Here is a 24361-nt window from a genome sequence, read left to right on the forward strand (position 1 = left end):
ACTCTGCATGCTCTCCAGTATTCAAAATGTTTCTTTTTATAATCAAGCAAAAAACTTCAAAGACCTTATGCACTATAACAGATTTTGTTATCTTCCCTTAGCTTTCGTATTTTGCTATGAATCATTTTAAAAATGCAGCGTACTAAGACAACATTTTTCCCCCAGTAACATTCTCTCCCCACCCCTTTATTGGAAAACATTATGGGAAAATTGATCCAGAAGGAAAGGAACCTTTGATGATCTTGCACCTGTTCCCCAGACAATGAAGATGTTGGTAATATTCTCATAAAAACCTGCCTTACAAATGTTTTAATTTAAATTAATTTTCCTGAGTAATAAACGACAGCAGCTAAAACTTATGAAGCTATTCAAAACTATTAAGTCGATGATTAAGAAGGCATTAACATCTCAAAAACTAATTAACTAGACTACCAGTTCGTTGGAGTTGTGTACAGCTTCCAGGAAAGCAGGAGCTTTGAAATACTTTGCAGAAATGTAGATTGCCATTTATCTTTTTCTGCCTGCTGCAGTGGAGTTTGTGTGAGAAAGATCGAGGGATGTTTCTGTCAAATGCAAGGAGCATACTGAGCTTTGCTATTTTCACACCTGCCTGGATTTGCCTCTTTGTACAGATTTTTATTGGTGCTTGCTTGATAATCGCTGCAGTGAATGCAATGCAACATTCAGTTCTTTATTAGGTAATATATTAGACAATCTTTCTCATTTGCTTCCAGTGTCCCAGACCTTTCCCTACTGCCTGTACAGTTAATGGTATGTGCCAGACGGGTGGCAGGAAAGGCAACTGGTCAAATTTCATGATGAGCAGAAGTCTATTAATATTGCTAACAGACAAAAGTCAAGGAAAGATTATTCAAATTAAGTCATGTCATGTATCAGGTTTAAGCCTCATCAGGTCAAATATCCTGCATCATCCCATGGACATAACAAGTCTGGGGGCTGCTGTGTACTCAGGGAGAGATTTTGTACTTCATACCATACATAACTTTCTAAAGTTTTTCTGTTTCTTGCAAAAACCCTCCTAGGAAGTCTAATGAAAAGGTTTTCCGAAGTACCTACATGTTAAGGACACACACTTCAGAGCTTACACTTTGAAAACAGACACCACTGTTAGATACCAGTGGAACAGAGTCTCGTAAACACTGTGAAAACTCGTGATATCAATAACATTCCCTTTGAGATATGGCTCCATCTTTCACTCACTGTCCCTAAAGAAACTAACCCCACCTTGACTGTCTGCAATTTCAGGCTCAGTATATATGACACTGAAACATCTTTTCTGATGTCACCTTATTTTATCTTACAGGAGAAGGAGCCCTGAGCCTAAGCTCCTATGGGAATAATGAGATAAAAAGACATACCTTAGAAAGTAAAGGTATAACACTGTCGATGAGATGATGAACAGGACTGTGTAAAGCATCACAGTGATTAGTGCACCAGAAACCCCTGATTCCTCTGATCTTAGAAACGCCCAGTAGAGCTTTGCAGCATCAGCAATGGGTTTCTCTACACTGTATGCAAGTCGCTGCCGTGGGAGAAAAAAGATGAACATAAGAAAATGCCAAACTTAATTAGGCTCTGTACATGCAGACACAGAAGAACACGAATTTATTTCTAAAAGTTTAACTGTAATTTGTGGGACATGCATCTTAAAACTTAGCGTACTATTTGTATATAAGGAGTTCATACTCACAGAAGTAAAAATATTAATTTAATTGGGGATAATGCAGTTTGCGTATTTATTTTCTTTTTACAATGATTCACAAAGAATGCTGAAAATTTCACAGCGCTCTATGCTTCAATCTATTTCCAGTAATATACAGGAGAAGGTTTTAAAAAAATCTATTCCCCCCTCCCTTTCCCCCTCCCCCATATCTAATTCTTGAGTACTAACTACTGTATTGACATATTATTGCCCTCTGCTGGATCAATTTAGAAGAATTCAACTACATATCACAGGTCTTCTACTACTCAGAGCTAAAATAAATTCTTCCATTCACGTTTCTTTTTTTTCCTTTTTGAAAAGTGATACAATTCATTCTAAATAATGTTAACACATTTTGCAAGGACATATGAAACTGCAGCACCAAAAACTTCCAGTGTTTATCTTTCAGAGAGGGAGTTGGTGACCTTTAGGATTAAGGAACCAGCATATTCTGAAGAAACCTGCCTGGACAAATCCTTAGGGAGTCAAAACTTTCTCCCTATTGTTGGCCACCTTTGTGGTGACATGCATAGTAAAAGAGCAACATTTACAAGTCCTGTGATGAGCTATACATGGAATGTGATTCTTGACTGTACTTTTGTTCTCTCTCCACCCTTTGCAACACTGCCAGGTTTCTGTAATGGAAATTACAGGTCCCAGGAGACCAGTAATAGCATATAAAAAGTAGTCACTAATTTAGATCTGTCAGTATTCTTAAATAAATAAATAAATAAATAAAAATTGTCTCTTAGTTCTTCTTTATCTCCCTGTTCTGTCCTCTCTTCTTGGAGGGGAAAAAAAAAAAAAAAAAAGCCTCCATCCTCTTACAATATCGACTGTCTACCAAGGAAAACCCTCTGCAGAGCAGTCACGTTCTGATATGCCTCCAGAGAGGCAAAGTCTGAGCGGCAAATAAATTTCTTTCCTATCCAAACTGTCCTTTCTGAAAAGGCAAAAACAGTCTGGAGAAGTGCATCTCTTTATCCATATTTTTCTAATAATGAATATTTTTTTGTGGTCTTCAAAGGTACAATCCAAGAAAGGCGCCTTTATTTTAAATTGTTTAAGTGGCATTCATTGATAGCGTTCATCAACATCTGTCTTAGGTACTTGTCACAACACACAGTGATGGTTGTGTGAGCACTTCACAGTCTGTAATGTTTTTTAGTATGACACACATCTGTATGGGTGTGAAGAGGCGTTATTCTGAATTTTACAAGCTGTGCAAAGTGACTGATCCTAGGAAAAAATCTGTCAGAACTGGACCTTGAGCTGATTTCATCACAATCAGGGACAAGTTTCGTATGTCTAGAATGATCTGCCTGCAAAGCAAACCTGGGATCACACATTTGACATGATATCTTGAAATATGAGCTGAAATCCGCAAACATTCAATTCTTATCTGGTCTCTCCTTAAAAATAAAAAAAGTAGTAAATGGAGAAACTTTTGTCCCCAGGGCTCTCCGTCATCTTTCGTAAGTATTAAATCAATTTAGAATAGTAAAATACACTCCAGCACTAAAATTACTCATATTACCACAGCACAACATTTTTTCAAAACTTGCTCTAAAATAGATTGGCAAGTAAGTCTGAAATAGCTGCTGAAAGAATGCCAAGATTAAAAAAACATACAAATGCATGACCAAAAACACATGTAAGAGACACAGTTTCATTTTGGAAGGGATACACACATTATATTGTGTAATATTTGAACAAATGAGTTTCTCCCAACGATAATCTCTGCTGGTAAAATTGCCAAATTTTCAGTATGAAGTACAGAGAGAGTTGTGCCTTTTTAAACCCTATAACAAAAAACTCAGTAACTTTATTCATATCTCACATTTCCCTCTGACCAAGAAAAGAAGCTGTATTTGAAATTGGTAACAAAGCCAGCCTGACTAGAACCAAGCACAATTCAACAGAAGTCAAAGGCAATGATTTTCTCAATGCAAGTATGGTAATGACAAGGTAGACCTAACTCAGCATTTCCTTCAGATTTTATGACTACATCAATATTGGGCAGAGGGGAAGAAAATCTTTTTAAACACTGAGATATTTCTAGCCAATATATTGGTGAAAAAGAAACATATTTCTCCTTAGGAAAAAAAATTATTCATGATAATAATCACAACTGAAACTCAAATCTGTGCATGGCTTGCACCATTAAAAACAAACAAACATTAAAAAAAAAAAAAAAAAAAAAAACAGGCTGTCCAAGTGAAAGCTAGTGTGTTGCCACATTAGGCAGTTTAGGCATTAGGCAAATTAGGAAGTTACCTCACAAGCAAGCTCCAATTAAACTTCTTGGGCAGCTGAATTTTAATTTTGAAAAGCAGAGCAATCAGAAACAGCACGTAAACAACAGAGAATCACATTTCAAAAGGACTTCTTAAGAGCAGAGCACAGATTAGTAGACAAGGAATCATGAGACGTGCAAATACCAGATCAGTGACAAAGATGGTGGATTACTGCTTGATTCGGAGCAGAAACAGATGTCACTGAAGACAGGCAGAGGAACAGCAATAGCACAGAAGCTTACAAAGGCTTGCAGCTCCCTGTGCCCACTGATAGGGCCCACTGTGAGACCCAGATCTGAAAGTCATATTCTGGGTGATTGGACACTGACATGGCAGAGGTCTCCTTGCCACCAATGTATAGGTGGGCTATGCAGCCCATATGCAGGCACAGGTGGAGCTGGGATCTTTGCTTTCAAGACTTTGCACAATGAGGGTATTTCTTTGTCTCTTTGTCTTCATGCCTGTCCTCATGGACACTCATCTGGAGTACTGTGTGCAGGCCTGGGGTCCTCAGCACAAGAAAGATGTGGAACTGTTGGGAGAGCCTGGAGGAGAGTCATAAAGATTATTAGAATGCTGCAGCACCTCTCCTACAAAGACAGGCTGAGGGAGCTGGGGTTGCACAGTATGGAGAAGGGAAGGCTCCGAGGAGACCTCACTGCAGCCTTCCAGAACTTGAAGGGAGCTTATAAACAGGAGGGGTACACAGTTTGATAGTAATAGGAAATAAATAGAGGGAATGGCTTTAGACTAACAGAAAGGAAATTTAGGTTGGAATTTAGTGATAAGCACTAACACAGGCTGTTCAGAGAAGCTGTGGGTACTCCGTGCCTGGAGATGTTCAAGGCGAGGCTGGAGGGAGCCCTGAGCAACCTAAGCTGGTTGGGGGCAGCCCTGCCCATGGCAGAGGAATTGGAACTAGATGATCTTTAAGGTCCCTTCCAACCTAAGCCATTCTATGATTTGTGACCTTACAGGTCTTCTAGATATGCCAGAAAAGAGTACTGACTATCTCCCATGTCGGAGAAGCACATAACAACATGTCCATTTTGTTTTGCTAGTTTTTTTCAGTTTTTTTTCAATGCTCAGAAAAAAATCTGAAATGCTAATAATCATTAGCCTATCTATCTCCATTAATATCCAAAATTGAAATAATCCTTTTCAAAGCAGATGCAATTATTCCAGCGGTGGATTCACTTTCTCATCTCCAGATATGGCTCGTGCAGTGATCTTTGCTTTATGCAGAAACACGGCGACTCCATTAGATGGGAATTTTGTTAATAAAAAGGTAATGTATAACATTATTACTTAATTTCTTTTTAACTTTCATGTTCCATTGCCACGGGTGGAATTTCGTATCTTCCGCTGATTCACTGAATAAAACAAACTTCTACGTCAAGGAACTCACGTCCAAGTTATTTTAAGTGACTTACCCCCAGGAATGAATCCACTATAAACACTGCCAACGGGTCCAGCACTGTCCAGAGTCCCAGAGCTATGATAAACTTTGACAAGAAGGAAGGGAATGAGTCAAATCGCTGCTGACAGACCCATCTGATCAGGACCATAAGCAGCAACCCAGCATTCAAGGTTAGGGGTCCCACCACGACCACAACCAACTCTTCACTGGTCTGCAGCAAGGAGTTCTGGTAGCACAGTTCAACAGTGTGAGGGAAAAACTTGAATCTGTTAATAAGTACAGGAAGAAAGTTTGTTTGTGCTCCTGGATAAACCATTAAAAAAGTAGAATAATGCATACAGCACATTACATTGTGAAGTTGTGTGCTTATGTTGGCCATAAAACATTGACCTAAAGAGTATGAAGCTACACAAAACCACAAAGCTTCATCCTGTCTGCTCATCCTTCTGTCCTCTCTGACTCTCATTTCAGCAAATGCACAAGCCCCTGGGACTGATCAGCTATGTTACAGGAGGATGCTAGCTCCCACCAACAGCAGTATGAGCACAGGTCCTAAGAGCTGACCCCTCTGCAAACTTCAGCGTGTTTGGGCTCTGCACTAAGTGGCAAACGTGTCACTGAAGTGAAGACACAATCTGTAGGATCAAGTGACAAAAACATCCCTGTCGCTACCATGGAAGAGGGATTTAAAAAGCTTGCCTAAGAAGTAAACATGCTGGTGCTTTAGAAGGCAGGAACTGCATCTGATATTATGAGCTACAGATATTGAAATTTAAGATTGAATTGGCTTAGACTTCATTCCCAGCTACAGGTAAACTGGTTTGATTTGCATTTTGATTCTGATCTGAGTACTACCACAATATTATGTGGGACTGGAAGGTATTCAAGTCAGACTCTTGTTCTGAGGGTACGTAGCTCCAGATTTGGATGCTGAGCCAGGGCATCTTGATGTGAGGGCTTATTAATGCAGTTGACTGCCTGGGACAGCTGTGATTAGTGGCTTTGAACATGACCATCTCTCTGTCACACCTTGCTTTCTTCTGTTCCATTTCTTTTGCTTTCACAGATTTGATGCTTGGCCTCCCTGAAGTTTTAAGGCCAGATGGCTGAGCCTGCCTGGTCTCTGCAAGGCCAGAAGTGAGACATGGCTGGTCTTGCATAAAGATCTAGCAGGCAGCCCTAACTATACCCAGCACTGTCCAGATACTGCTCAGACATCCTGCTCAGATTGTAACTGATAATCCCAATCACCCAATTTAGCACAAAGCAGAGACAGGGCACAGAGTTGCAAGTTACTGGCTCCTACCAAATGATTTATTTTTTTTTTTTCGAACTATTAATGATTTAATTTTTTTTATACTTTAAAGTGAAAACAATATGTATCTGTTTGCCTTGGAAAAACCTTTCCTACTCTAACTACAGCAGTTCTTTTTTGCTTTACATGCCTATTCTCTTCCCCACAGACACATATGGGGAACTAGGTATCCATCACCTTGTGGAGTTATTCTTCATCTTTTTATTTTTCATGTCAAGTAATGACATGTAATGGTTTTCCTGAAGCTCTCTAGAGAGCTCTCATTCCTGATCCAAAGTTAATGTATCATATAGTTAAAATATGCCAACCCATTGTAGTCCTCACAGGAAAACTGATATATCAAATCTAAATTCTTCTGAAGTATTTTACTCATAGATCACGTTGGTAACATCGAATATGATTTAAATGCTTCTTCAGTTTTGTGCACTTCTTAGGCATTTTGAAATACCTCATCCAAAATGATAAATGATTCTTGTGGAAAAAGATACATTATCTGCTGGATGTAGCAGAGGAGTAAGAGGTAAGGATGGCACAAGATGCATAAATGGATACATCCTGTTCTGAATTTAAAACACATACAACTAAGACATTCACCTTCCAGTTATGGTCACACGTACATATCTGGAACCTGGATGTGGTCACCAATTCTCTTCATAACATTCACTGAATTAGGCAATTAGTAGAAATATTCCAAGAGAGAAAGAAGACAGCAGAACTCACTTTGTAACAGGAACTGAGATGCTCTGAAGGAAGAGCCACTGGCTATAGTAATGCAGGTAGAGTCTCAAGAACCAAAGCAACAAGACCAGCAGTACAAGCAGCCAGAAGTCCCAGGAATGCAGGTGTGCAGCTCCCAGTTCTGAGAAAGTCGCGTATACCCCAAAATGGAAATGCTCAGCAACCCTGCGGAACAGCTTCACCTTGACAGCAGAGCAGCGGCTGCAAACATATTGAAATAAAATGATGAAGAGTCCATTGGAAAAACATGCAAGGAATAGCAGTCCCTGAAAGACAGTAAAGCACTGTTATATAGACAAATGTGTTCTGATCATAACATTTGATTGACCAACATATCTGACACACACACACACACACACACACAAAAAAAAAAAAAAAAAAAAAAAGAAATTTGATTACACTGTAGTCTAGATGATTAGTAGCTTCCTCCCAGGAACCATGTTGTTTTGACAAAGAACACAACATATCACAAGTTTTAAAATGTCTTTTGCTTTCATTTTGATTTTAATTTTCATGCAAATGGCTCTCCAAGGAAAGCTTTTTTACTTACTTTCTTTCTGAGAAAAGGGTGAAAGAACTGCCATACTTGTACTGACAATGTATTCATTTCATTAAAAAAATGTCAACAGCTTTCTGGCATTCGCCTAAGAGAACTTCAAATAGTTCAGTATACAATGTAGACTAAAACTCCCCTTTAAACTAGTCTCAAGTGGAAGAGGAAATGGAAAGGAACTTGCACCGTATGGTATTCTACTGACTGTGGTATCTGCCCTTTCAGCTAATTACAACACTGCTTCCAAGGGGGAAAAAAAAAAAAGAAAAAGAAAAGAAATGAGATGCACAGATGCCGCCTTGGCATTATATTTCCAAGAAACTCGAGTCCCTCAGCTGATCCAAAGCTGAAAAGACAGTAGTTTCTCTGACCTTTTGGAACTAACTGCTATGCTTATTTCCACTGATTTAAATGACTAAGCAGCTGAGATGCACAACTCCAGGAATAAATATGATGTCATTGTGTTCAAGCCGTTATTTATATTGATTAGGCCTTTTGAAAGTTCATAAATATAAAGATCTTTTTGTAGCTGCAAACATGCAGGCTTTTTTGATTGTAGCATATGACTAAAGAAGTGACAGCAATATTCTCATTGTACTTTATATTCTTTAAGTATTTTCCTGTCTACATTTGCACATTCCTTGAGTAACTCTGTATGTTTCTTTCTCTAGCAGTCAGAAATCCCACATCCCTCAGAACTCTCTTTGCTATTACAAATAGCCATGGAGAAATTCATAAATATTCTAGGTCTAGGTTTGAACAAGTGAGACAAATTTAAAAATTAAAAAGAACAAAACAAATAAACAAAATCTTGTCAGCCATAGTCCTGGATTTTGGACTGGCCTCGGCATCACATTACTCCTGACACTTGGTGTTGAGCAGAATGCCTACACAGGAAGAGGAGGCATGGCTTCAGCTCAACACCTCTTCTTGTGAGAAAGCTCAAGATTTAGTTGCTTATCTGTTGGAAGAATAGAAGGAGCAGTCAGGAGGGACACATCACAAAAATTAGTATATCTGTCATTAAGAATGCCCCAAGTACAAATCACTAGAATTTCCCATAGAATCATCTGTAGGGCAAATATTGGTGATGCTTTCAGTGGCTAAAAACTGATCTGTCAGAAGTTTTCAAGAACTTTTTGAGACATTGCAGTCCACTTTACTTACACCCTAATTAGTCACAAAGTAGAACTGCACAGGCTTAGAGCCACATTATGAATCACTTTCCTCAGACTGTAATTATTTACACATAGTCGTCTGCAGAAGCATCACAACACAATTTTAATTAACGTGAAATCATACTCTAGGTTTTTGCGAAGAAAAAAAAAAAAAACAAAAGAAAAATGTAAAAATAACAATTATAATTAAAATGGTCATGGCATTCTGGATCTTCTGAACTCTGAAGATAAAATATTATCACATTTATTTTTAAATTTTATTTTTTTCTAATAATTTCCATCTAAGTTTCCAAATATATATACATATGGTATTCACCACTTCAGGAGAGTTAATAGGGTAGGATTAGCCACACCATTTCATAGTTAAACTGAACTGTTTGCTGCTTGTGCAAAAGAAGAATACATCAGAAAAAGAACGGAAGAAATAGTACCATCTACATTCATGATACCCTTCTTATCCCTAACCAAACAAGCAGTATCACACAGATGTCCCACCTGTCCTCACCCATGTAAGAAATCCACATCTTACAGGGATCACTGCTAGTCATCATCTCTGTGCTGAGAGAAGAACTAATCATGCATTTTCCACAAAATCCTGGATTGGTAATCATTTCAGGTAGAAGTCACTTGATAGCAGATAATTTGGGTTCACTTTTCTAAATTAAGCTACCTTTGAACAACAACACTGGAGTGAAAGGTTCAATATAACATTTGTAAAACCTTTCAAGACACAAATCACTCCTGCTACCTAATAGAGATTATGAAGGAAGGCATTCAGCTCAAAGAAGAGTGCTGAAAATAAAATTGTGTTCCTGAAGAGCCAGAAAGAAATATTAGTGATCAAAACGCCAAGTTGGGAAGGTGAAGAAGACCGGACTTCTCTAAGCAATCAGCATAGTTTCACAGTTTCACAGAAGAAAAACATACTCATTAAGTCAAACAAAATAACTTTATTTTGATTTTTGAAACAGCATTTTTTTTTTTGAAAGATTTCATGATTTTTATCACACATCTTGACCACAGTTTCTAGATTTTAGCTGGAAACTGAAGTCCTCCTTACTGTTTTACTGGTCAGACATTCCATACTCCACAAGTGCCATTTCTTGTACTTCCCTAGGATTATATAACACCATCACACAAACATCAGTAGCAGCGGTAGAAACTGCTGGAAGATGCAGCCTAGCCAGTGACTCAATGAAGTCCCCAACCCATGACTTGAATCTCTCCATTTACTTCAAAACAAATTCAATGAGCCCCAACATACATGAAAGCTACAGCAAACTATTCTTGAATGCTCATTAATCACAATACAAGGCGGTTTACTGGTTGTCACTTCAAAACAGTGGGTTTAAATTATACCAAAAAATTGACTTTTTTGCAGGATGAATAAAAGAAGAGGAAGAAACATGAAATGCACCAAACAAGCAGAAACAGCCCCTTTAAATATTTTTAGCTGGTGCTGCTATAGTGAATGCTGGTGGGTGGAATGGCAGCACTGGCAGATACACTCTGCAGAAGAGATTTATATAAAGTTGCTCTAGGGCAGAGAGCGTATTACTTTTCAAAAACAAACTCCCCCACCCACAAAAACAAACAAACAAACAAAAAAACCTCAACCCTTGGGTGAAAATGATATAAAGCTCTGAATGAGAAGCCACTTGAGGAATGGATTTATCCATGATTCCTTGGATTACTGGTAAGTAATTTGGCTGAATGTTTCTGTTCTAGGGCATTAGTTTTGCATTTTTCTTTGCAAAACACTGGAGTAACAAATCGCAGAGACTAAAAATAATTGACCATAAAAGCAGGTCAATTATTCTGATGGAACTTGTTCAGAAGGAAAGAAACAATGCACAGATTCTCTTAAGCTACACTTGATGATGATAACAGAAACGTAATGGCTGATAGAAGGCAGTTTGTACTCTTGGATGACAGATTTGCTGCTGACAAATTACAGTGAACATTTGTATAAAGTACTGAAAGAGTGGCACTTACAGCTGATATTGGGGGGTAGATTCTCAGCTCAGGTAATCCTGCTTGTTCCAGAACTACAGCAATATATAACAGCTGAGGTATTCAGGATCCAGTCCTGAAAGTATCTATTATTACTTTTCATAAAAGAAGGCAAAATAAACATTATGTGTTGCCAATACACCCAAAAATGATATTTAAAAAGCAAATGCAAACACAAAAGAATTTGCACAAATTACTTTTAGGAAATCCCAGTCCTCAAAGCTCAAAAATCAGTGTGACACATTTACCTGGTTTACAAATAAAAAGACTACTCTTTATCATCACCATAAGTGGTAGGCGTTTAAATTTAGTGTGATTTCCATAAATGAGTCCACATTCTTTAGTTTTTGTCAGCAATAATGAAGTTGTAACAAATGATGCCCACGGTTACTATCAGTTCCAGTGGAAAAACATGCTGAATCTGAATGTACATCTAAAGATAATACACTAACACATGAGCCCTTGAAATGGAAAACAGTTTACAGTACTTTTGATGAAGCATGAGACAGATTGGCATCTAGTTCATTCAACTATGTGTAACATAAACATATATATGCTATATATCCATACATGCATGTATATAAAATACCATTGTAAGGAGCATATTAGAAAGGGTGTATCCCCCTGCATGATATTTTTTCCTTTATAAAGTTCACATGGCATTACAATGATTTAATGTTTATTCCAGGCTATTATTCCATGACTATGCAATGACAGCCCAATAAGCCAGTGGCAGAGTTCTGAGTTACAGTTCATTATTCTATCCAATGGATTCCTAATAAAATATTACTTTTTTTTTTTTATTTGTATGCAAAGTGAATATAACCAGGGATAACATTTGCTAAGGATGAAGACACTGCTTTTGCCCTTCTCTTCCCAGGATATACTACAGTTCCAATTTGTAAGCTTACAAGCACCAAGGAAGTGAGAACCACCAGCAATTATGGGGATTATGTAGGGGCTATCTGCTATAAGAGAGGTGGAAAGAAATATGAAGGAATACTAGGTTATTCCTAATATTAGGTTATTCCAAATGCCAATAGAAGAATTTGTTCTACAGCTTGCTGAAAAATCCAAAATCACGGTACAGAAGAAATGCTGAAAATCATGATAGGTTTATATCAGGTGCACACATGGTGAAAAAGAAGCTGTCAGAAGACAGCTTCCAACATCCAAAAACACAAGTAAGGCCTTAGGAATTAAATGTCCTTGCAAAGCAGGAAAAATAGCCAGCTATTAATTGCTTTGGTTGGTTGCAAAATGTGTGATGCAGGCACATGAGTGCACTGGAGAGCACCTACCCTACCCCACCAGGCTGGGCAGGAGGGTGAGAGCAGCCAGGTCCTTTGTAGTGTCCAGGCAATGCCAGCCCATGAAGATAGGTCCAGCAGGCAGCAAGCCCTGCACCAGCAATAGCCCAGGTGTGTTTGCATAACATAGATAGGCAGGAGCCAGAACAAGCATGCCAGATGAACATTTTGTGTAATGCACTCATGCCAAGAAGCTCAGAGCGATGTATTCTGGCACACTGGCTGCCTCATATGAAGACAACTACACAGGTCTATACTGAGGAATGGAGACTGCATCACTGGGACAAGATGCGTTCATTGAAGGGGAAGGGAAGGAAATGCTGAGAGTTTCACATTCATCTCCATATATCCATGTTAGCCACAACATATTCAACTCTCTCTATATAAGAGCTTATGATGACAGAAGATTAGAAAATACCAGTAGATTCTTGTCCTCAGCAGCCTCCCCTCAAGGGAGGTTCAGGTTGGACAGTAAGAAAAAATTATTCTCTGAAACAGTGGTGAAACACTGACATAGGCTACCCAGGGAGGTGATGGAGTCACCATCCCGGAAGAGTTCAACAAACATGTAGACACCACATGGTCAGTGGGCATGGTGAGAATGGGTTGGCAGTTGTACTAGATGGTCTTAGTGGTCTTTTCCAACCTTAATGATTCTTTGATGTCCATCCTCTGTCTCTGGACAGCTAAGAATTTCCTGATGGAGTAACTGAGAAGTTTTTGAGAGGAGATTTCTTAATAAGCTGGGGAAAGAATCATAAGAGGAAGGAGGGATCACAAGTTCAAGCAGAATAGAAATGGTGCTGGAGGACAACATGGTTCCTTGCAGAGAGCTGGCAATGCTTAGCATATTTAGCTTTTAGCTGCATCTGAGAACGACAAAGCAAAAGTGCCAACAACAAATGATTACTGTCATGGCTGCAGTTTCGGTTGCATTTCCATGAGCCTATTTGCTTGGCAAACCAGTCTGAAAGTCTTACAACTTAAAACATCCTAGTCTATGTGGTCCCAGCTCTAGATGGGAACATGAAACAAGGAAATTTCTGCAGCTCGCAGAACTTTTAAGAAACTCTGTTTTATATTTCATTTTAGAAAGAAACAAAAGGCAGCAGAGTCTCTGCTATTCATCCTCATGACATGACAAGGCCAGTCAAGAAGTAAAAGCATGTAATTACTCCACTCCTTCTTGCCCTCTGACTGTTTTAAGTAAATAAGAAAACAGTGATTGAATGAGAAAAAGACATGACCTAGTTATGAGAGGATGAGAGAGGTCAGTGAAGGTATAGACCTCACAAAGACAGTACTATTCACAAAACTGTCTAACAGCAAGTAGTGTGAATGCTCAACCTTATACATGAGGTTGCAATCAAGGAGTTTAGGCCACGGAGAACTTTACGTGGTAACAGGAGGAAAAAAATACACCTTCAAACCCATCACAGTTAAAACGAAAAAAGAAAAAAAAAAACACACATATGGTAGGCATCTATAGAATTTAGAGAGAATCAAGATAAAACTTTTCATTCACATTAATAGCTGCAGTGTACCCTAACCAGAAGGAAAAGAAATACACATACATGTATATAATACTCTTGGTTAAGGTAAGAGAGTACTCCATACCTGATGCGTGGAACCGTTTCCACCCTGACATAGAAAACATCCCCAGGGACATTTGCTCTATCTGGAGGAAAAATGTAATCTTCCTCCTGACCAAATACGTATCTACTTGTGAGAGCCACTAAACACTCAAGCGCCATCTGTGAGCTGTGCATTCATCTGTAACACACCAATTTAGCTGGCAGGCCATTGGGAAACAAGGCTCTGAGTTTGCCAAGTTATAATGGCAATCCAGTACTGGTTGAAACTCCACCGAGCAAACAGGTGAAGGTTTATGGTGAAAATTGTAGCTGAGCGTGATGAAGCTTCAAAACAAGAGGCAACTCTGCAGTATTAAAAAAACAGACAAACAAACAAACAGAGAGAAAGAAAGAAACAAAAGGCACACTTTCAATCTTTCAATCCTGGAGTTAATTAGCAGCAGCATCATACTAGAAGCATTGGTCTCCACAGCTGGAGTCAAATGGCGATGTTCCTTCAGTGTGCACTGAAAGACTTGAGTCCTGCTGTGGACAGAGTAGGGCAGGAGATGCACTGCACGTGGTGGTCCTGCATTTCAGAAAGATCTTTAGCTCGATGGCTGCACAGCATGAAACTACTTCATGTGAACACAGACAAACCATGAATCAAAGAACCTTTACGTCTTCAGTTGTACCTATTTTTTACTGCAACAGGCTGAAACAGACACTAAATTTCTGCATGCTCTCATTGTCTCTCTTGCAATGGGTAAAACTGTATATACGTGAAGATGCTAAGAAGTTAGGATGCCAATTGTTAATACACAGTTCACTTGATGTGCAGATTTATATTGCGCACAATAGGTGAGCACAAATATGAGAGAGAAAATGGTCAATCTAAGGCTATAGCTTGTGTATACCTTGTGTTTCTAAAAGACTATTAGCGACCTGGAAATCTGCTAGTGACTATTACTGTTTCTGTCAGACCTCTATCAGCTTCCATACCAACGTGTCATAAATGACACGTTCTTCCTGTAGTTTTCTAACACAAAACTAAGTAGACAAAACATATTGGGAGTGGGGGAGGGATGGGATACATATTTAGAGCAATTTTAACAGTAGAAATTGTTTTCTGATATCAATTGTCTCTCCTTAGTTAATATTATTTTGTCAAAATGTCCACACACAGAAGAGTTTGACAAAGGAATACGAACCCATGAAGAAAATCAGATACAGTATGAGTCAGAAAGCAGTTAAAAATAAATCTTTCCATGTTTAAATGTGACCAGATAAGGCAGTTCATGGAAAGACAGTGAAAACGCAATATGGCGAAAAATAAATATCTCACCATTAGAAAACTGTCCGAAATACTTTATCCAAACTCTTCCTCGAGGTTTTGATAAACGAGAGCAATCTCAGGTTTGAACAGATGACTGATGTTATAACATTTCATTTTAAAAAATATGCCTGCTCTAATACAAACTGATTTCTGAAAAAAAAAAAAAAAAAAAAACAAATCTATTTTAGGATGGATTACTTATGTCTTTAAAAGCCCCCCCCCAAAAAAAAAAAAAAAAAAAAGAAGTGGGAAAGTCAGAGAAAGAGAAACGAATGGAAGAAAAAGGGAAAAGTTGTGTGCATCTGCAGAATACTCCAATATACTATTTTAAACATTATAAAGCAGTTGTCAAGAGGAGAAAAACAGATACCGTAAAGATATCTTAAATTCAATTACATTTTGAAAAGGCACTGCTATAAGAAATGTTAAACTGAAATCTTTTTAAAAGACCTTTATAAACACCACTGAAATTATGGTGGAAAATATCTATACAATTTAGACAAACAAAATGCACCACATAATAACAGTATTAACTTTTTAGTTTCAATTTAATGCTGCATTATTATATTTAGTTGCCTAGTTTAGAATGTAATTTGTGTTGATAGCTCTGGAGAAAGAAAACAAGCATTAAAGGACTAATTTAATTCCTTCTGAGCTATGTTCAATTCAAAAATATTTCTTTTTGAATGCCCCAGTGCTGCAGAATCTGACTAGAAATCCACCTTGAACTATGTGCACTTTGACTAACTCTCTCCCCAAGGCAAAACGATCCTGCATTCAGTAGGGTTTTATCCCAGTCTTCTAAAGGACTTAACACAGAACGTACCTGATATAACTGGACCAGAATGTCAACCGTGATCGAAATTATGATCAAGACATGGGGGATACATAATGAGAACCTCATCTATTCCACAGTGGACTGCTATTGGTAGGGGAGTACCTCTAGGGGGTTGTTTATAGAAATCAGGTCTCCCGCCTTAAAAAAAAAAAAAAAAAAAAAAAAATAGAGAAAGAAAGAAAACTGTGTAATTCCTTGTGCAGTGCTCTCCTTCCTGCTTGTTATCACAGATGACATAATAGATACTAGCTGTGTTCAAGGTGTTCAAGTAGTGCTACACAGCAGGCTGCCTTTGGAGAGAAATTTCACAAATTTTCTTCCAATGTGTAGACATTTAGTTCCCTGCTTCCAAAGTATAAAACAGAAATTTAAAAATTGCTGCAGTGTGTTTCCCTAAAATCAATGTGTGATTGCCAGCTGCACAGGGAGTTTGAGGGATATTCCCTTATCAGAAACAATCTCTAGATAACATACTTTCCTCTATTGCCTATAGCTGCATGTAAGACACAGCAAGACAAATGTAAGCTTTCTTTCCTGTTGGTGTCATCTATTGATCCAGTGCAATGCTCTTCATCTGAAATTTCCTTCCCAAAGGGGACATTTACTATGAGAAGCAAACCTTTCTGTCTGGTGCTAAGAAATCTTGAAACTTATTGCTAATTACTTCACAGCACCATTGTAATACATAGCTCAAACATGTAATACATGCTCAAACGATACAAGGGCCGTGATTTTCTTGGTAGAAAGAATTGCTTTGCAATATTGAAAGTGTAATATTATGAGCACACTATGTGGTTTTTGAGTACTCTGTATAAAACTGTGCTCTGCATCTGAGTATTTCTTCTCAGACACATCCCAAACTGCTATGCCAGGTATGACTAACTGACCTCCAATACGAGCCAAAAAACAAACAAGCATGACTGAAAAAAATACAATTGTATGGCAATAATAAGAAGCAGAAAGGAAGGTAGACTATGTTGGGGTACGAAAAGATGACTATGCCTACAATAAATACTCTGCAAAAAACGTTTATGCGCCTATATAGGCCACCCCCAAAAGCAATGCCTCCTTTTGATTTTCATGGGGACTACAACAGATACAAAAGCTCAATAGCACTACTTGATAGAGAAAATTCTGTGCTACAAAACTCTATTTTTTCAACATAGGTACCAACACAAGCTATGCATTTTCACCAGTAATGAAAAGGAGCCTGCATGCCATACTTGTATAAATCTGCATGGCCATTCAGAACATGGTGTGTCTTTCACATTGCTATCTCTCCTGATGAAAATCAACACCCACTGCCTCACTGTGCTCACATCCACTGAGTGGTCTCCAGAAGTGTTCAGCAAGCATCAAGAAATGCCTGTGAGTGTCATTTATTCCATATAGAGGGATCCAATGACACCCTTTTGTTTCCAACACGCTCCCATGTCAGACTTCATTCTGTCAGACTGCCCCTCTGCTGCTATCTCTCTCACAGCAAGAAAACATAATGGAATACTGGTTGGAAGATTCAACCCCTACTGCCCACCAACATCTGCATCTGATGTCATAGGCCAACACAATAAAACAGGAGGCATTAATTTCAGAGCAGCCCTAAGTACATTCCGTGTGCCATCTCTCCCATCTCTGCAGTATGCTAGTCTAAGACATTATCATCCTCACAGAAAGCTTTATCTTTATATTTAGAGAGTGGAAAGTGAGGATTTAGAAAAGGCAAAGTCAGTTAAAATGAAAATTGACTTGCTAAATTCGTAGCTAACCAGCATCCATGCGAGGTTTCGCAGTTTCCAAGACTTTTGTTATTTCTCCTATGTACTTGAAATTTAATCAGAACGATGGAAGTAGAATATTTTGAAGTTAGCATCAAAGAAAGTCTCACTCAAAAGTAAAGAAGGGGTACACACCTTTCAAAGATGTCAATAAACTAACTCCTTCTAATCAGATATAGAGACTGTTCAACTGTTCAAAAGAGACTGGGCTGTGAGATTTCACCCATATAACAAGGATTCTCAGGAGAGGTGGAATTGATTCTGTGTTAGGTCACACCTCAGTGTTTCTCTCAGCTGGGGAAAGAACTGTGGTATTTCCCCTCTCCCTAGCCCTCTAGTCTCACAAAGTCTGTAGAAACTAAATCTCAGACTGTTTCTCTTAATCAAGTTCGCCTAAAAATGGCCAGAAGTTCAGAAGTTATTAGAGGGAGTGATAGTTTGATTGAATAAACTTTGCTTTCTTAGGAAATCTGGCTATGAAATAAACCCTACGGTTCAGAAACTTTTGTCTAATGAATCCTAAGACAGAAAAACAATGCACTGAGCAGAGCAGAAGCCTTGTTTTTTTGTTGTTTTGTTCTTTTTTTCTTTTTTTGCTATTTCTGATAAATAATAGCTACTACATATTGATCTTAAAATGGAAGTAACTTCTCTGCTTTTTTTTTTCCCCCATGTATATTTGTTTTGAAGTGTATTGGTAAATAATAAGGGTGGGGTTTCTTATTGGTTTTGCAAGGGGGGGTTGTTTGTTTTTTTTTGTAAAAGCTCAAAAAATATATTTTTCACTATCTTTTATGAAGATACAGTTCAGCTTTTTCTTAGAAGCTTTAGATTTTCATCAAAGAACTCCAAAACCCTGAAAAACACAATTGCAACTTTTCAAAGAGCCTGGTTCACCTATAAAATAGAGGTAAGAAACAACTACTAAAATTCAAAAGGCACCACCGATGCGATTCTGAATTTTAGCTTTAACATTTCCTTAGTCTGACAAAAGGCTTGTTTTTTAGTGCAGTGGGGGAAAAAAAAAAAGATTGTAAGTTTTCCTACTAGCCTTAGTACTTACGCAGTATCTTCTATCTACAACAAAGATGCACACTCACTTCTTGGAGACAAAACCCCATTATCTCAAACCCATACAGCCTTCTACTAATGGTCCGCATTCAGATGAGATTTCACTGACTTTTGGTGAGGCTCCTTTGACTTAAATATACTAATTCAACTAGAAGTACCCACAGAGGAGTCACACGCTCATCCCTTGAACAAGCTGACCCTTGCCAAGACTCACAGTGATGGGCTAAAAACACTGCCAAGCCTGCTGCCCCTTTTCTCTCCAACAGCTCCTGGTGTAGCATAATTGCTGTCGGTCCTATCTTCTTACCCAGAGCTTTTTTTGATTAATTTTAAAGCCTAGCATAACAGATACATTTACACAGTGTTAATTTTGTTTAGCTAAGGAGCCTGCTCACCTTCTCATAAGTTTGGTAGCAGTGATAATAAAAACCTCAAGAAGCCAGGCAGGGCTGCCAGAGAGAGGTTCCCAAAGATGATGAGGAAATTTAGATGGTGAAATACAATGAGAAAGAGCTCTGAGGTTACTGGACATAGACTACTTAGAAAACTTCTGGGTCAATTCAAATAATAATGTTCTCTCACATTATGGCATTTTACAGACTCTCACTTAAAACATAGCCTCTATGTTATTTATTTCTATAGGGATCAATCCAAAACTTGACCCACAATACATCAGAACTTCCAGCCATGTTAAAACTTCAGTTTTCACATATCCTGGCTTCTGTTTAGTGATACAATACTTGTGCAACCTTAAAATTGTGTTAACATACTGTGTTTTGTTGTTTTTTTTTAATTTATTTTGCTTCTCTTTTAACCTGAAGGCAAATTCATTCACAGGTTGTAGTTGCTGTTATTCTTTCATTGTGAAAACTTTTAATCATTACTGGGAGAAAAAAAAAGTGTGAAAGATGCTTTAGTGGTTTGTGCTTTTTGTTGGTTGCTTTTTCTATTAATATTTTCTTATGTCTGCTTATTAAGAAGTTTTTACTTGCTGGGCTCAAAGTTTGAAGGTAAGATTTACAAAGACATTGCCTTTTTCCAGTGAACCTTCTGCTATATTGTTAGAGACACTCAGCAAATCCCAGCAGCTGATTTCTAGACACAAAAGACAAATACAGCCAGTCCATGGTCTAGATTGTCTTTCTGCTTTTTTGGTCATAAGACTCACTGCTGAGCACATCAGAAGTTGGTTGCGACATTTAATGAAGGTCATCAGCAACCTCTGAGTTTTCATGGTAAAAAGGAGCATGTTCTGGCCTTGTTTCCTTTGTTGTTCTTATTGGTGGTTTTGTTCCTCCTCTTTGTTCTTTGACTGGTCAGAATCTCAGACTGGAAGTAGTGGTTGAACTCATTTATTGTGAGACAACCAAATTAAAAGTATGGAACAATGCTGAACTGCATAGAAACTGCATTTCTTTTCGTTTTTCAAAGACATCATTTGACATTCAGAATAAGTATTAAATTCTCCTTCAGCTGGAAAGTTAAGAGTCATTCATAAAATTAGGAACAATTATCATACTATATTATACTGTCTCATCTATGTGTCAGGAGAGCTGTGACTTGTCATAGCATGAAGGAACCTGGAAAAATGACTGCTTGCTGCTTCAAACAGAAGATGCATAGCTCAGATGCTCATTAATGAGGAAAAGGAAAATTGACATGTCCAATATTTATTTTAATATTGCCTCTAAGCTTCAATGTGTCAATTGTCAAATCCTGATATTCTTCCTTTCTTTCAGTGATCGTAGAATCACAGATTCATGGGCATTGGAAGGGACTTCTGGAGATCATCCAGCCCAACCTCAGCTAAATCATGTTTCCTATAGTAGGTCACACAGAAAAGTGTCCAGGCGGGTTTTGAATATCTCCAGAGAAGGAGACTCTAGACTCTGCTCTCTGGGTAGCCTGTTCCAGGGCTGTCATCCTCAAAGTAAAGATTCTCATCATGCAGAACTTCCTATGTTTCAGTTTGTGCCCACTGCCCCCTGTTCTGAAAAGTACCTGGTCACATCCATTTGACTTCCACCCTTTAGATATAATCTGTAAGCATTGATGAAATCCTCTCCTAGCCTTCTCCAGGCTGAACAGTCCCAGGTCTCTCAGCCTTTTCTCCTATAGAGAATGCTCCAGGTCCTCAGTCATCTTTGTGGCCATCCATCCACTGGATACTCTTTAGATCCCTGTGTTTCTTGAACCAGGGAGCTGAAACTCGACACAGCATTCCACACATGGCCTCACCAGGGTAGAATAGAGAGGGAGGATCACCTCCCTCAACCTATCGGCCTTACTCTTTTTAATGCACCCCAAGATATCATTGGCCTTCTTAGCCACAGGAGAGCACTGCTGGCTCACAGCCAACCTGTTGTTCACCAGGATCCCTGGGTTCTTCACTGCAGAGCTCATCTCTAGAAGGTCATCCCCTAACCTGTACTGACGTGTGCAGATATTCTGCCCCAGATGTAGGACTCTACCCTTGTTGATCCTCACTGAGTTCCTCTCAGCCCAACTCTCCGTTCTGTCAATGTCTCACCAAATGTCTCACACAGCCTTCTGGTTAGACAGGTGTTAAGCCTCCAGAAAAATATAGTGCACTAGCCCAGCTGTCTTCAGATGAGGTCTAACTTCACAGGCTGCAGTACTCCAGCTTTATGACTACCCTGTGTAAATGATGCATCTTCCCTGGGGCGTATGTTGGTTAAAACAGAGACTTTGTTCATCATCGCTGCACATTCTCACTGTTCTTGAACAGTCCTTTGACTGAGCTCAGAGCTCTCTTCAGTAAGTCAGAATCTCCCCTACCTCTGCATTCCCAGAAATAGTCTTTATTCTGGAATCACACAATCATAGTATGGCCTAGGTTGGAAGGAACCTCAAGGGCCATGAATCTCCAACCCCCCTGCCACAGGCAGGGCCACCAACCTCCCCATTTAATACCAGACCAGGCTGCCCAGGGCCCCATCCAATCTGGCCTTGAATACCTCCAGGGATGGGACATCCACAACCTCTCTGGGCAGCTGTTCCAGCACCTCACCACTCTCATAGTAAAGGGCTTAAAGAAGAGACTGTCTTCTCTGCTCTGCAATAGTCTTTCAATGCTTTCTCCAACATAGTGAGTGAAAGAGCATGCCTCTTCCAGCCTCTATTCTTTCCACATTATCATCACCCAATCTAAGCTGGAAAAAAAAAAAAAAAAAGCTGTTTCCAATCATTTGGAAGCGAGTCAACTCCCTGCATGAAAGCAAGTCCTTTGATCAAGACTGTTATACTGTGTATGGAGGCTCATCTAAGTTTGTTTAATGGATCTTTATAAGTCACCCTGATATTTTACCAGTTGATAGTCACAATTCCAGAAGCTGAAGAAACTCTACTTACAATGTGATTTGTCTGGGGGCTTTTCTCCCCCTCCCCCCCTTCATCTGTAGATTGATCAATGCAGTTTGGAAATGAGCCCCTAATAGATCAGAGTAGTAATAAACCTCCTAGCACAGAGTCATACTGTGAAATACAGCTCATTGCACTGAACAAAAATCAGAATGTAAGGCATGCATAATTGTTAAAGAATAACAATAATAATAAAATAAGCCAAGATAAAATAATTACGGTGTTTTTCACTTCTATATTCAAGAGCTACAACTGCACTACTTACTGTACTCGTACCTCAGAGCTTTCTCATAAGGAGCACATACTCATGCACGGCAGAGCATGTACACACTCCATCAAGCATGTACATACTATCAAGTCAGGGTTATGTTGGATTTACTACAGAAGTACTGTCCAGAGAGCTGCATGTATGTGGCAAGTCCAAGGCGTCTAGAGCACACCAGATTTCCTGCACATTTGCAGGCTATTAATCCACACACAATAGATCTAACACATCTCAGGCACAGAGCAGTTCCCCTCTCATGTGCTGTAGAGCAAGTCTGTACAGTCCAGTGGTTGCATCTGGAATTGCCACATGGGCTGTCAAGGGTCCAGACATTTTGAATAAATGCTGAAAGTCTTCAGATTACACTCAGACACAAAAGGGAAAATCTGGGAAAAAACAGGTTCTGTGAACTGGGTGAGAAATGAACATAAAATACAGTAACATTTCTCTGTGAATGTTCTTCTATTATGTGATAATTTTTGAACATGCCATCCAATCAGTTCTAAAAATTCAGGGAATGCACTAGCTATCACTGGCCTGAACTCTATTGATTCCAATAGAAATTGAAACAAGAGAACAGGGAAAATAAAAGACTGGCAGAGAAATGGCAGAGAGAGAGCTTGAGAACAAGCATGAAGGCACACAATATCCATCTGTGTGAAGAAGAATAAACGTGAAGGTCCCTCCCAATAACATTTTTCATGGCATACATCATAATAAGACTACAAAAGGATTCTCAGGTACAGACAGTAAGGATATTCTCCAAGATAAAATAAGACAGTAGTGGGTGGGGAAACTTCCTTAGTGTCCATTTGTTCTTTTCTCATACTCAATCTAATTATTTTGCTGCTGAGATGTAGGAGTTTCACAAGGCAATTACTTACCAATGCAGGCAAAGAGAATGTGTATTATTTATTTCATGCTTCACAGGATCTCACTTCAAGTAAGGTACGATGGTCTCTTAAAAGTTTCTGATTGCAGAATAAAGAGAGACTAAAAATAGCTTTCGCTTCATGTGAAGATTTTCAAATACAATTCTGATCCCAAATCAGGATTAAAAATGTGGAAAACGAAAAATATATACGCAAGCTGGTATTCTGGTTAGTGAAAGGACCTGTTTTGATCATTTAAACTCTTTGAAATTATTTTGATCTTTTCAAATGAAAATGAAGAATTCTGTATATATTAAAGCATGAGAAACAAAAGTCACTTCAAAAATGTCAAGACTGAATGTTTCAACAACATCCAAGCATTGTTACAATTATTATTTCCTGAATCAGAAGAAGAGTTAACAGTTAATCTTCTCTCCAATTATATATCTTGAAAAAATTAATTTTTCCAGTGAAAAGTACTTTCTCAAAATAAATTAGAAAAACCTCAACCAAGACAGTAACACCACATATCCTTGATTCTGATGTGGTCATATGCTTCCTTTGTTTCAAATGGGTAGCTGTAGACATACTGTAAAATACTCTGTGTAATCCACTGTGGCACTGGTCTGGTAAGCATTGTGGTAGACAGTACACAGCACTGAGATTGCACTCATAGTAAGGAACGTAAAAATGGAAATGCAT

General features: G+C 38.6%; 1 long non-coding RNA gene across 1 annotated transcript in view; it reads right to left on the reverse strand.

Annotated features, from left to right (window-relative positions):
• Positions 1 to 24361, reverse strand: part of LOC128087764 (uncharacterized) — a 47549-nt gene that overhangs the window by 9800 nt on the left and 13388 nt on the right. The window contains exons 2-4 of the long non-coding RNA XR_008209978.1: positions 7476 to 7694; positions 5454 to 5525; positions 1380 to 1543 (exon numbers count right to left, since the gene is read on the reverse strand). This is a non-coding gene — a long non-coding RNA (uncharacterized LOC128087764). The remainder of the gene's footprint in view (positions 1 to 1379; positions 1544 to 5453; positions 5526 to 7475; positions 7695 to 24361) is intronic.

This window comes from Tympanuchus pallidicinctus, unplaced genomic scaffold (genome assembly GCF_026119805.1).
Source record: "Tympanuchus pallidicinctus isolate F22 unplaced genomic scaffold, pur_lepc_1.0 scaffold31, whole genome shotgun sequence".
Classification (NCBI taxonomy): Eukaryota; Metazoa; Chordata; class Aves; order Galliformes; family Phasianidae; genus Tympanuchus; species Tympanuchus pallidicinctus.